Genomic DNA, 15,484 nt, shown 5'->3' with positions numbered 1-15,484 from the left:
TATTAGAAGTCCTAGCCACAGCAATCAGAAACAAAAAGAAATCAAAGGCATCCAAATCGGCAAAGAGGACGTCAAACTCTCACTCTTTGCAGATGATATGATACTGTATGTGGAAAACCCAAAAGACTCCACCCCAAAACTGCTAGAACTCATACAGGAATTCAGTCAAGTGGCAGGATATAAAAATAATGCACAGAAATCAGTGGCATTCCTATACACCAACAACAAGACAGAAGAGAGACAAATCAAGGAGTCGATCCCATTTACAATTGCACCCAAAACCATAAGATACCTAGGAATAAATCTAACCAAAGAGGCAAAGGATCTGTACTCAGAAAACTATAAAATACTCATGAAAGAAATTGAGGAAGACACAAAGAAATGGAAAAACGTTCCATGCTCATGGATTGGAACAAAAAACATTGTGAAGATGTCAATGCTACCTAGAGCAATCTACACATTCAATGCAATCCCCATCAAAATACCATCCACTTTTTTCAAAGAAATGGAGAAAATAATCCTAAATGTGTATGGAACCAGAAGAGACCCCGAATAGCCAGAGGAATGTTGAAAAAGCAAAGCAAAGCTGGCGGCATCACAATTTCAGACTTCCAGCTCTATTACAAAGCTGTCATCATCAAGAAAGTATTGTCCTGGCAGAAAAACAGACCCATAGATCAGTGAAACAGAATAGAGAGCCCAGAAATGGACCCTCAACTCTATGGTCAACGAGTCTTTGACAAAGCAGGAAAGAATGTGCAGTGGAAAAAAGACAGTCTCTTCAACAAATGGTGTTGGGAAAATTGGACAGCCACAGGCAGAAGAATGAAACTGGACCATTTCTTTACACCACACACAAAAATAGACTCCAAATGGTTGAAAGACCTAAACATGAGACAGGAGTCCATCAAAATCCTAAAGGAGAACACAGGCAGCAACCTCTTCGACCTCAGCTGCAGCAAATTCTTCCTAGAAACATCGCCAAATGCACGGGAAGCAAAGGCAAAAATGAACTCTTGGGACTTCATAAAGATAAAAAGCTTTTGCACAGCAAAAAAATAGTCAACAAAACCAAAAGACAACGGACAGAATGGGAGAAAATATTTGCAAATGACATATCAGATAAAGGGCTAGTATCCAAAATCTATAAAGAACTTATCAAACTCAACACCCGAAGAACAAATAATCCAATCAAGAAATGGGCAGAAGACATGAACAGACATTTTTCCAAAGAAGACATCCAGATGGCCAACAGACAAATGAAAATGTGCTCAACATCGCTCGGCATCAGGGAAATCCTAATCAAAACCTCAATAAGATACCACCTCACCCCAGTGAGAATGGCTAAAGTTAACAAGTCAGGAATAGATGTTGGCGGGGATGTGGAGAAAGGGGACCCTCCTACACTGTTGGTGGGAATGCAAACTGGTGCAACCACTCTGGAGAACAGTATGGAGGTTCCTCAAAAAGTTGAAAATAGAGCTACCATATGATCCAGCAATTGCACTACTGGATATTTACCCCAAAGCTACAAATGTAGGGACCCGAAGGGGTAGTGCACCCCAATGTTTATAGCAGCAATGTCCACAATAGCCGAACTGTGGAAAGAACCCAGATGAATGGATAAACAAGATGTGTATATATACAGAATGGAATATTATGCAGCATGAAAAGGAATGAGATCTTGCTATTTGCAACAATGTGGATGGAACTGGAGGGTGTTATTCTGAGTGAAATAAGTCAATCAGAGAAAGACATGTATCATATGACCTCACTGATATGAGGAATTCTTAATCTCAGGAAACAAACTGAGGGTTGCTGGAGTGTTGGGCAGGGTGGTAGGGATGGGGTGGCTGGGTGATAGACATTGGGGAGGGTATGTGCTACGGTGAGCGCTGTGAATTGTGCAAGACTGTTGAATCACAGATCTGTACCTCTGAAACAAATAATGCAATATATGTTAAGAGAAAAAAAGAAGCAGAAGAAGATAGCAGGAAGGGAAGAATGAAGGGGAGTAAATCGGAGGGGGAGACGAACCATGAGAGATGATGGACTCTGAAAAACAAACTGGGGGTTCTAGAGGGGAGGGTGGTGGGGGGATGGGTTAGCCTGGTGATGGGTATTAAAGAGGGCACGTTCTGCATGTAGCAGTGGGTGTTATGCACAAACAATGAATCATGGAACACTACATCAAAAACTAATGATGTAATGTATCGTGATTAACATAACAATAAAAAATTTGAAATATAAATAATGATATCACCAATAAAAAGATGTGTTTCACTGAACAATATTATTCTCCCTTTTGAAAAATTTTGGTTCTTTTTCTGAAAACATTTACCTATGTGACAACTCAATTATTATCATTTGAGCACTCTTCATTTGAGATCATATATTTATAATGGGATCTGCCTAAGAAGTATCAACTAAAAGGTAACTAAGAAATAGTCCTTGTCCTGAGGTTGCTTATAGAAGCAATATGCAGAGTCACCTGGGTGGCTCAGTTGGTTAACCATCTGCCTTAGGCTCAGGTCATGATCCCAGGGTGCTGGAATAGAGTCCTGGGATCGAGTTCCACATCGGGCTCCTTGTTCAGTGGGGAGCCTGCTTCTCCCTCTGCCTGCCATTCTCTCTCTCTCTGACAAATAAAATAAAAATAAAATCTTTTTTTAAAAAAGAAGCAATATACAAAGCTATATAAATGGCATTTGATATGACAATATTATTAATATGTATGAGAGATGTGGGAGCAGAGGATAGCTATATTCATTCAATCTTCATGCTCCATGAGGAAAGTGGTACAATCTTGAAAAAAGGAGGGATCCCTCAAAAAAAATTAGATTTATTTTTCCTTAGACCTGATAAATGGGAGCTCAGAAAAAGAAATTAAATTAAATTGATTTGAAGGGGAAAAAAAAAACCCTGATAATTATTATACACTTGAGTTTTTGGACTAAAATACATATCCACTTCTCAGTATTAGAGATCATAATTTTTCAGAGCACCTCCTTTCTTTCTTTAATCTTCTGATTCTCTGAATTACCATTCATATATTTCACTATATATCTGAAATCATATTCTATTAATCTAGTTGTCTTTTTTTTTTTTCAGACATGGAATCAAAAGTAAAAAAAAAAGGATTCATTGAAATATTTCCTTAATATCTATTTTTTCTTAAGGTTCAGTTCCTGAGTAAAAGCTACATGGAAACTTGTTTTAAACCTATTTGAAACCAGTATTGACTTTAATGGACTAGGTGATATTTGTAATCTTCTAATGTAAATCACCCTAGTCACTGACACTATGCCCTTCTTTTGCCCTATCATGGGAAGGAAAAGAGAAACTAACTGCCAGCACAGGCCATGCTTAGCTCATCCCAATCCTGTGCATAGCTTTTTATTAGGCATTGGTGGCACAAAAGAAATAGTCATTCTTATCTTAAACAGACACCCTAGAAATCCTTAGTTGTTAATGAGATGAGCTGTGAACCCAAAATATATAAGATTCAAATAGCAGTAGAAAAAATGGGAAAATCTGACTTATACTGCAGTGCCCCAAGTTTTGCAATTCAAACATAACTACTTCAGCTAGGAATCTTCTAGACAGTGTTTCACAAAATGTGCCATAAATGTTGAAAGAAATCTTCAATCAACTATGTTTTGAAAATACCTGGTTAGACAAAACTAAACAAGGTTGTTTGTTAATGAAATTGTTTATTTAGTTACAAAGAAATATATTTGTCTGATGCTAAAAGGACTATGCCAAGTTGCTTCCACGCTATTTGTGTGTATTTCATTGATGTTTTATCCTGAGATAATTGTAAATTCACATTCACTGTAATAAATAATACAGATAACACCCATACAAACCTCAGTCTCCCCCAACAGTAACATCTTATGAAAGCTTAACATAATATCACAACCAGGAAATTGAAATAATAGGTTTATTTTCAAAGATAGCTCAGAGTCTAGCATTCCAATGATTCTTATGATGTTCTGCGAAGGGGGGCAATCGTGTGCAAAAAGCCTAATTTTACCTGCATGTATAACTTTTCATTGTGTTATTTTTTTCCTTTAGTAAGTAAGCTGTGCCAGGGGCTTTGTATTCTATGGAACATGCTCTAGATAAAGGTCCCCTAGAAATACTGTAAGGAGGGTATATCTTTTTTTTTTTTTTTAAGATTTAATTTATTTATTCATGAGAGACAGAGAGAGAGAGAGAGAGAGAGAGGCAGAGGGAGAAGCAGGCTCCCAAGGAGCAGGGAGCCCGATGCGGGACTCGATCCCAGGACCCTGGGATCATGACCTGAGCCGAAGGCAGACGCTCAACCATCTGAGCCACCCAGGCGCCCAGGAGGGTATATCTTTAAACTCATGTCCCATAGTTGATCAGATATGGGTAACAATTTGAGCTATCTGGATTAGAATGTAGGAGGTTGTCTAGAGAAGTTGTTTAAAAAAAGGGGGGGTTGTTTAGACACAAAAGAAATCAATAAAATATGCAAGAAGTGAAGATACACTAGTTTACAATATTTGAAAAGTGAACAATGTTCTGATTCTAAGAATGATAAAATGCTCTAAAAGACAAAAATAAATTTTGAATATATTATAACTTCAATATAATTTTGTTTTTTCAATATAATGTACTTTGATGAATAGAGTTCAAAATAATCTGTTTCCTTATATTCAAGTATATATTTGACAAACATTTTTAAAGTACCCAAAATGTGTCAGACTCTGCTAAGGGCTAATGATATAATGAATAAGACCTAATCTTTGCCCTCAAAACACTCACAGGCTAAACCAAGTGGCATTCAAAAGGATAGTTTTAGGGCAACCCCCCGGATCCCCTCCCTCCGTGGAGCTTTGTACTATCACTTTGCTATCATTCAATAAACTTTGCTTTGTTGCCAGAAAAAAAAAAAAGATAGTTTTAACAATTGCACAGATATATGTAAAATTATTTTTTTTCTATAGAAATTTTATTTTGTTTTATCCTTAGGTAGGGAATAATTATTTGACAGTTTGCTAGGATAGATTAGTAGTCTCAATGATATCACTCTCTCACCTACCTCTCAGGAACTATTTTATAAAAAGAAATAAAAGGAGCTTGAGGCAAACAAATATGCAGAATTAATGAAGCATAGGTAATTTCTACACTGAAAAATACAGTGGGAAATTTACTGCTATACAGCTGGATATATAAATAATTAAATAACCCTGGTGATGTATTTCCATACTACAGAGGAGATAATTTGGAGGTATCCTCTGTCCAAAACAAATCTTTGTGGCTCTAGCTAATTTGAGAATAGCCCTCCTCTTTAGGATCCTACGTCACAAGCCTTTTTTTTTCATAACATCTTTATTGATACATAACTTACATTCTATCAAATTCAGCCTCTTAGAGTATACAATTCAGTGGCATTTTGCAACTATCAGCATTATCTCATTTTAGACTATTTTGGAACCCCAAAGAAGCCTTGCTCCCATTTAGCAGTCACTCGCTATTTCCTCCTTCCCTACTATTCTACTTTTTATCTCCGTGGATTTGCTATTCTGGACATTTCCTTTAATACAATCCTACATTTGTATAATTTTGTGACTAGCTCCATGTGCATAGAACACTTTGGCAGCTTTTTGGTACAATTTGGGGACATCAGAAATACCCCTGTACCATTTCCTTTTAGCGGCTATTCCCTTTGTGTTAGGTCAAGGTTTACCATGCAAAACTAAGGCAGAAGGAAGGGACTTAGATATGGTCTTAAATTCTCCCAGTTACATTTTAATAAAGCATGCAAGTCTAATTACACAAGGGATTTTTAAGATAAAAGGATCATAGAGTTCTTTTTTATTCAATCTTTATCCAATAATTCAACCAAAACCATTATGTCTCCAAGGATATAATTATTTATTCACTTAGGCTTTTTTCTCTTTCACTAGGGAAATATACACACACCTGATCTAGGCAAAAAGATCACAACTCAAATATGGTTCCTATCTATACAGAATGTGCATTTATGTGGGGGAAATTATTAAGTAAATAAACGAATTACTGGTTTTGAAAGATACTTTTAAGAAATAACACCAGCATGACTAGGAAAGGCACACAGAAGAGATCTTTAAGCTGATATATGAAGGATGAGAAAGAACCAGCAAAAGGAAGATCAGGGGGAAAGAATATCTGGCAGAGAGTGATTCCAGTGACACTACATGAGAATGAGACAGGCATGTTGATCGTACAGAAAAAGTTGAAAAAAGTGGTTCAAGTGTAATGGGAAAGGGTAGTGTGGCACAGAAATAAGATGAAGAAATGGTAAAGGATCATGCAGGATCTCATAGGGAGTTTGGGCTTCCATCTAAGTGCACTTGAAACTATTGAAGCATTTGTTAAAGAGGGATAGAATGAATCAACAACTTTGTAAGAAGCCATTCTTGCCACCATGTGATGCATAGTTTAAATAATGGGATGTACTTAACTGGCTTTTAGAGTCTTCCAAGTAGAAGGAACAATGGTTAACTCTAGGGATAAAGCAGTAGAGATGAAAAGTAATAACTACCAGCCTCTAGTTGAATACTCTTGGAAACAGTGCCTCCAAAGTTTTCTTATTTATTTCAAAGAAGTTGGATTGTTAAAAGCCTTACCTGGAGAATGAGTCGGTTTTTTGCTTCATAATAAGCACCCTCAAATCTCGTAACAACAGCAAATCTTTTTTTCCTTCTTACTGGTATGCAGGTCAGCTTGACTTCGTTAGATTTGGATGGACTTGGCCCAAGACTTTGGGCTGGGGCCAGGCATGCTGTGTGCATTCCCAGTGTCTTTGTAACAGTGGCTACTCAAGAAATGTTCTTCTCCTGGCAGTTGCAAAATGTACGAGAGAGCAAGGCAAACCACGCTGGTGGGTTTGAATCTTTCTTCGGAACTGGAACCCTGTTCCTTCAAACCACTTCTCTTCCAAAGCAACTCAAATGGGCCTGTCTAACATCAATGTGACAGAGAACTATACCATCTACTTTAAGTGGAAGGGCTGCATGGACACATGGTTAGGGGTATGGGTGTATAATTCTCATACAGAAAGTAAAGAATTGGAAACAATACCCCGACCTACCACATCGAATAGTTATAACTTTGCCTCCTAGTTCCTAAATTTCTCTCTACAGCCACACAAAAAGACCTATTTCTTTAACAAAATAGATATGTAATTATTAAAAATCAGCTTGCCATACACAAATACATACATATTTTCCAAGAATAAAAGTATTTAACTCCTTTAACTATTTCTCTGGTATTAAAGTCATATCAAAATAGTTGAGATCCAGGCCCCAAATGTCCTTTCAAGTCTTATCTTGCACCAAGCTAAAGCTTTTTTCCACCTTTTCAATCTCATAAGCTGATCCATGACTCCCTAAATACATTATGAACTTTCAATTTGCCATGCGGTTATTCTAGCTAGTTTTTTTATTTTATTTATTTTATTTTATTATTTTAAGATTTTATTTATTTATTTGACAGAGAGAGACACAGCAAGAGAGGGAACACAAGCAGGGGGAGTGGGAGAGGGAGAAGCAGGCTTCCCACCGAACAGGGAGCCCAATGCGGGGCTTGATCCCAGAACCCTGGGATCATGACCTGAGCTGAATGCAGATGCTTAATGGCTGAGCCACCCAGGCACCCCTTTAGCTACTTCTTTTAGCTAAAATATTCCACCTCCACCATGTCATCTGATAAAATTCTTTTTTCTTTTTTCAACACCACATTCAAATGTCAAATCTACTGTAAAGACTTTCTGATCCTGCAGGCAGGATTAATAGCTTCTTCATCTAGGTATTGTATTCTTTTAATGCCATTTGTAACGTAGTCATTGGAGGTAGGGTGTCTTTTCTTCTCTCACCCTCTCAGCTGCCCAAAATATAGAAATTTCTTCTCTTTTATGACATTAGGGAGGGTACGTCTCTCAGTATACTATCATTTTGCATTCACTGAAGAAAACAGACACAACACTATTATTTCAGACAGAAAACGGCATAATAGAGAGAAATAGCTGCTTAAAAAGGGTTAGACATCCTGGAGTAGCTCAACTGATTAGGTGTGTAGCCACAGTTCCCAGAACATCACAGCATTAATGTGGCAGATGCTCTACTCCCTCTGCCCTAGGAAGAAGGAAGGGAATATGGAAGATGCCATTGGATCAATTAGCTTAAGAATGCACTGCTCTGGTGCACCTGGGTGGCTCAGTCCTTAAACGGCTGCCTTTGGCTCAGGTCATGATCTCAGGGTCCTGGAATCGAGCCCCGCATCGGGCTCCCTGCTCAGCGGGGAGTCCGCTTCTCCCTCTCCCCCTGCTCCCTGCTGTGCTCTCTCTCTCAAATAAATAAATAAAATCTTAAAAAAAAAAAAAAAAAGAACGCACTGCTCTAGCTGGGTTGGAAAGCGGTTGGGAGCAAGAGGTTATCAGCTCTTCCCTCAACACCCACACACTGGAGCTTGGATCTAGCAGTCCTGCTTCAGAAAATTCCACATCTCCGCAACCTGACTTGCCAACAGAAGCCTGCAAAAAGCAGCAGGAACATTGCTTTCATCTATGTTCCGCCTTTCAAACCTTGGATCAGTGCATTTAGTTGTGGAAGCCGATTTACATTAATGTTCCTAATCAGAAGGAAGTCAGAAAAACAGAATTTTTAGCTGTGGGAATGTTGAGTGTGAAATACACCATATATCTGATAGTTTATTCAACTTCTTACTCTTCCCCTACTTTAAGAGGAATAGGCAGTAGCTGATGGATGAGCTAGATCAAATCTGACAAACACTGGTCCACATTTATCTGTCTGTGTAGACTTAACGTATTAAAACAGTGAGCAAATAAACCATCCTTCTTTTGTGCTTTTGAGTCTTCACTTAACAGGGTGTGAGGCAGCAGCTGCTCAGCTAAACATTCTCTCTGTATACATGTCTCTTCCCTTGATCCAACTCCAAGTTCTGGTTCAGAGGAGAGTGTTCCAGAAATTCAATCCTATTTTGCCTCAAATCTAAGCAATTTTTTCAATCCTGATTTATGGGGGAAAAAAAAACAAAGCAACACAAAACAAAACAAAAACAAACAAAACAATGTAATCAAAGGGGAATGGATTAGGATTATAATATCATTCCCTAATTCCAGGATTTTTATGTTTGGAAGTCAGTAACCAGGGTAAGATCATAAGCCTTTATTGTAAAGAGTATTCTCAGTGCTTAGAAGCTTTCAAATATTTTAATTAAATTTAAGGGAATATGATTCTCACTTAACATTTTTAAATTTCATGTAATAACGGAACAGCATAATGTCAGTAACAGTCACTGACAATCAGACAGGTATACGTTCAAACTTGGCTTTAACTCTTAACAACTCTGTGACCATGACCTATTATTTCAACTTCCTATATCTCTGATTTTTCACTTATAAATAAGATACAGTATTACCGATCTTTAGGGCATATGCAAATATAAATGGATAATGTTTATGAGAAAATGTGGTAATGAGTAGATAACCAGTGAACATTAGTTTGTTTTCCCTCCCCTTCCTTGTCTCTGCTCTCCTTAAAATTCTTGTCACTAGTCTCAACACAAGATCGGTGCATTATATTTCCTCTCAAGTGTGATGCCCGGAAGTGAACACAATGCTTCGGATGTGGTTCATCTAACACATCTATAGAGGGGAGACCAACACAATAATTTTAATTAGATATATCTGATATATCATTAGATTATTTGAAAACCAATTTGCACTATTTATTTATATTTCATTTAATCAGTCCCTTAGATTTTCATACCAGCTTCTTGAGGAGCATGCCTACATTCTTAAGGAACTCAAAGTAAAGAATATATATTGCTTTGTATTATGTTTCATGTATTAAATTTAACCTATTGCCTCTTATTAACCTATTGTCTAGATTTTCTTTTATGCTGACTCTCTATTTCTATATACTTGTGATAATTTAAAACTTTATGCCATTTATAATCCTTTTGCACACCATGACTCTCCTCACCAAAGTATATATAAAAATTACTGGCTAGGAAAAGCCTGAGGCAGAAACTCAGATTGTCTACTAGAGATCACTTTCCAGATTGACGTCAACTTTATGGGTACTGATTACCTAATTCATCAAATTATCAATTTCCTTAATTATGCTCGTTCTTTCACTTCCCTCAACTTATTTCACAAGGATGTCATGATATATTTTGCTAGATAATTTGAAGAAATAAAGATTCACTTGCATAAAATATAGCTATCAACTTGTTTGGAGGAAAGAAAAAAATCCTGTAACATCCTGATCAACAGAATATTGATTTGAATTTACTATTCACATTTCTTGCCTTTTGGATGTAGCTGCATCTTTATGAGCCAGCTATAGTGGCATGGTAATCAGTTATCCCTTTGATACATATTGTGCTTCTAGAGTTGAATTATTTAGCTGTTACCTTTTGAGCAAAGTACAATCCTTGGACTTTTTGGATGTAACTCCGGCTATTAATAATTAAATAGAGCCACTTTGGTCACAATTAACATTATTTGAAAATTATTCAGCCATGCAGACAGCCCTTGACTTACAATGGTTCAAATGATTATTTTTTGCATTACAATGGTGCAAAAGTGTTATACATTTAGTAGAAACTATCTTGAATTTTGAATTTTGATCTCTTTCCAGGTTAGTCTCTCATATGCTGGCTAGTGGACAGCAGGCCCCGGCTCCCAGTCAGCCACACAAACCTGAAGGTGAGCAACCAGTACACCGAGAGCCATTCTGTACCATACGACATCCTGTTTTTCAGTTTCCGTACAGTATGCAACGATTACACGAGATTCCCAATGCTTTATTTATAAAAGAGGCTTTGTGTTAGATGCTTTTGCCAAACTGTAGGCCAGTGTACGTGTTCTGAGCACATTTAAGGGAAGCTAGGCTAAGCTATGATGTTTAGTAGGTTAGGTGTATTAAATGTATTTTCAAACTAATGATATTTTCAACTTATGGTGGGTTTATTGGGACATAAACCATCGTTAAGTCAAGGAAGATCTGTATCAAAGTTTGAAAGGCTATAACTCTGTGCTTGGATTTTTAAAGTTGAACAAAATGAAATATTTACCCAAAGTAGCTTACTATCAGCCCTTAATCCTCTATAACAGTATGAAGAAAATCGGTAGTAATTTCAAGAAAAATACAAACATCCTAACAATTTTTAAATTAACCTAATTTTCTACTATAAACCCAGGTTTAGTTTATTGATCACATTCAGATATCACATTGTATATCTGATGCACTTAGGGAATGGGGTGACCCTGAGCATCTATTTCAGTAAATTAATTGTAGGAGTTTAAAGATCTGTATCCTAGAAGAAGTAAAGAGAAGGCAGAGATTATTTTTCACGTGTGTCACAACCCAGGTCCAACCCTGAGATTCTTACTGAGCCTCATGGAGAAAGAGCTAACACAGAACCTGAAATAGACGCGTCTGGGTGGCTCAGTGCATTAAATGACTGCCTTGGGCTCAGGTCATGATCCCGGGGTCCTGGGATTGAGTTCCACGTCAAAACTGCTTCTCCCTCTCCTCCCTGTTCGTGCTCTGGCTCTCTCTCATTCTCTCTCAAATAAATAAATAAAATCTAAAAAAAAAAAAAAAGGAATCTGAAGTACCTTTTGTCACCCTGAACCCTTTTATTTGTCCTGTTGCTTTGTTGCCATATTCTGTAATGTGATGGTTGGTCTACTTTTGAACAGGCCCAGAAGCTTTAACATACTGAGTATGCCAAAAACGTAATGGCAATCTGGTACTTTTAGAGGTATGTGCATGGAGAAGTGCTCTCTTCTTATAGCCATCAGCGTTTATAAAACTGACAAAAGTTTCAGCTAAGGGGTTGAGGACTCTACAAGCAACAGATTGAAATGAAGGACTAGAGCAAGAGATCAAGACCAGGTTATACACTCTTGTGTAACTATAATCATAAGGGTTCTTTGTGTGTACACATAAGACAACATTTGGGAATGTTCAGAAATAACTAAGATTTTGAGGGTATCTGGAGACATTATATAAGTAGCTACAGCTAGAAATTAGCAACAGCACTGTTAACATGATCTATTATTTATTCACAAGCCATCAAGTGCAGAAGAAACTGGGTTTTAATTGTAAATTATTATTTACCCTAACATAAAGTTGTTATATTATTTTTCCTTTTAGGTTATATCTCCTGGTCCATCTTCTAATGCCCTTAAAAATATTTAGTGCATTTTGAATAAATATAAAGCAGTCTGACACATATATTTTATCTTTTTCAGAACAGGGGCCAGATTTTATTCACTTTTGTTTCAGTCCTTACGATATTGTGGAATATAATATACGTTAGATAACACTTTTTTACTATAAATATTGGATTTATGGCAACATTTGTATTCTTAAACCATTGTGCTTAGGTTAAATTTTGATCAGTAATTCTGTTTAAAATAAGCTAGTGAATTTTTCTCTGAGTCTACTTTGAGATAGACTATTTTGGGGATATTGGAGAATCCAAGCTTTTCTACATCACAGAATCATCATATTTTAGAGATAATAAATGTGTATAGTCAAAGTTCATTAAAAAACATGCTAATGGAAACTGGCTTGTCAATAATACACAGCTCAAGTTTGAACTTTGAGATTTACATTTCATAAAATAGGTTTGCATTCCTATGAAAATAAATGTGAGCCTATAATGCCAAAATAAAAATATAGACAAAAATTATGAGAAAAGTAAAAGCAGAAGGCTCAGACTTTATTAATAGTTTTTTTTTTTTCTGTATTGCTGGATCTATCAGTAGTAAAATACATACTGCTTCCTCTATGTGAGTATTTTGATATGCTGGGTCAATTCTTATGATCCTTTTCCTAAATGTCTATATTTCTAGAATCCCTCATGTTCACACCAGGGTTTCTCCATTGATAACCTCATTGCCTTTCTCTTTTTATTAACAAAACAAAACAAACAATATATGCTTCTTTCAGTTCCGTATTTTTTTTTTCTTTTCTCTCAGTTTTGTTTTTGGGTTTTTTTGGTTTTCTTTTTAAGTCACATAAAATGTCATTTGTTAGAACAGTATTTTCCCAACAGGGAAAAACATAGTAAGACTAGACTACGTGACAAAAAATAATAAATCCTTTACTTCCCTTTCAGAATCTTAAGATTTCTTCTTGGCTCTAGATCTCTCTGCAGTTTTGCAAGACAGGTGACTCGGAAAAAAAAAAAAAATTCCAGAGAGGTGATGGTTTCTTAAAGTAACGTCTGTTTAGAATAACGCTTTTAAAGAAATGAAACATTTTTTTACATAATATCAAACCATTTAAAATACATCTCAATCATAACAATAGGTTTTAAATAACATCTCAAAAAATTCAGTTAAATTTATTGATAGATAAAATACAGTAAAATTTTTCTAGAAGCTACTTATTCAAGCCAGAGTAATTTTTGAAGAACTTGAAGGTCTAAATGGTAAGTCTAGTTAATGAAATACACTATTAGTGTGGCAACAATTAAAAATAAAAGGAACTGGAAGAGAAAAAAATATTGGAAGTCAGAACTGTAGTTGAGAATCTGTCTGTATCCCAATCATAAGTCTGTGAACACTGTATATGTGTGTACATGATGTATTTAAACAATCAATCCATCTTTTCATATGTAATTTCATTCTCTGATGAAGAATACACAACTTTAAATTAGCCCAAATTTACCTGATTGAATTTCAATATTGTTATACAAAATATCTGAGACATTATTTTTAAGAATGTGCTGTGATGAGCACTGTGAATTGTGTAAGACTGTTGAATCACAGACCTGTACCTCTGAAACAAAACACACCTTACATGTTAAAAAAAAGAAGAAGAAGATAGTAGGAAGGGAAAAATGAAGGGGTGGAATTGGAGGGGGAGACAAACCACAAGAGACTATGGACACTGAGAGAAAAACTGAGGGTTTTAGAGGGGCGGGGGAGTGGGGGATGGATTAGCCTGGTGATGGGTACTAAGAGGGCACGTACTGCATGGAGCACTGGGTGTTATACACAAACAATGAATCATGGAACACTACATCAAAAACTTATGATGTAATGTATGGTGATTAACATAACATAATAAAATAAAAAGAAAAAAAGAAAAAAAAAGAATGGGAGGAAATATTTTTACAAGTATTATAAATAATGCAATTTTTACAATCAAGATTATAATACCAAAATAAAAACATGATGCTAATAAATTCAAGGAGATGTCATTATTAATGGTGCTTGCAATCATAAAGAAACATATTAATTATTTAAGTTGTTACTTAAACAGGAAAAACTATTAACAGTAAAAATAATAAAATAATCAAACTGATTTCTTCCTGTCATTTAAAAAGTTATATATTGAATTTCCTATATATTTCCAAGTAAAAAGGATTTTTATTTTTGTAAAACATGCATGCCTGTGTAAAATATTCTTAAGGTGTTGCACATAACTAATTTTGATTTAAATGGGATCTGATTTATTCAAATTGATCCACTATACTTGTTTAACATAAATATTAAAATATCAGCACTTTTTAATTTATTGAAGCTATATTCAGGGTATTTGGCACAGAATTAAAATATGAAAAAGACTACTCTTTATATGACATTGAAGGCAGTCCAACTTCTAAAAATGTCCTAAGAGATGTAGAAAAAAATATAAATATTTGAATCGGGTACAAGCCTTAAGACAAATGATCTTTGATGTTTTAATCCCATTACACTTTACCAATATTGTCTCAGAAATGTACTATTCTTCAAATGTGATGCAGACAAATTTATAAATGAATTTGAAGAAAGGCAAAAAAGGCTTCACTGTCAGGAAATCCAATACGTTAAATGCTTCCCTAACTTGTCATAACTGACAGTGATTCCTGACTTATAGAATTTACTCAATGAAAAACTAACAATAATGAGTACTTTTAAGAAATAATAATTAGGAAGCTAACAGAAAAGATGTGCAAAGGCAATAATTTTCCCCTAATTTAAAAGTATTTCTTTCAAAAACTAGTCTTTCAGGGTAACAGATCCTGACTCAGGGCCTCCCCAGATTCACTGGGCCATGGTTTTCTACTCCATGTTACTGATGACCCTTGTCAAGGATCAACAAAGACTGATACTAGTTCCAGTGGTAAGAAAATATTTTAATCAGTAATATCCTATTGTAATAGGAAACGGAGTTCAGGGTAAACTGAACTCAACTTCAATTTTTACAAAGATGGCAAAGAGTTTTAAAGGGAGAATGAGGGAATAAGAAGAGGGTTGACTGGGGGCTCAGTTGAGTCAGGAAAATGAAAAGTTATCACAAAAGGGAAAGGGAGGTGTTGGTTCAGGTGAAAGGCATCTGCGTTTGTTAACTGCTGCTTATGGAAGTTAAGCTCCTATCCGCTCAGAGGCTGGGAGCTAGGGCCCCAGTCTGTTGAGGTGTTTGCTGGACCAAACAGTAAA

At 36.0% G+C, this 15,484-nt stretch overlaps 1 long non-coding RNA gene across 1 annotated transcript in view; it reads right to left on the bottom strand.

Moving 5' to 3' along the window:
• The window catches only part of LOC141374846 (uncharacterized), a 101,428-nt gene extending 94,678 nt beyond the window's left edge, over positions 1 to 6,750 (bottom strand). Inside the window, exon 1 of the long non-coding RNA XR_012381991.1 lies at positions 6,642 to 6,750. This is a non-coding gene — a long non-coding RNA (uncharacterized lncRNA). The remainder of the gene's footprint in view (positions 1 to 6,641) is intronic.
• Positions 6,751 to 15,484: the final 8,734 nt, after the last annotated feature.

Source organism: Callorhinus ursinus, unplaced genomic scaffold (assembly GCF_003265705.2).
Source record: "Callorhinus ursinus isolate GAN/ISIS: 27379988/994484 unplaced genomic scaffold, GSC_fseal_2.0 scaffold22, whole genome shotgun sequence".
NCBI lineage: Eukaryota > Metazoa > Chordata > Mammalia > Carnivora > Otariidae > Callorhinus > Callorhinus ursinus.
The sequence above is the reverse complement of the archived record's forward strand: the minus strand, read 5'-3'. Positions and strand labels throughout refer to the sequence as shown.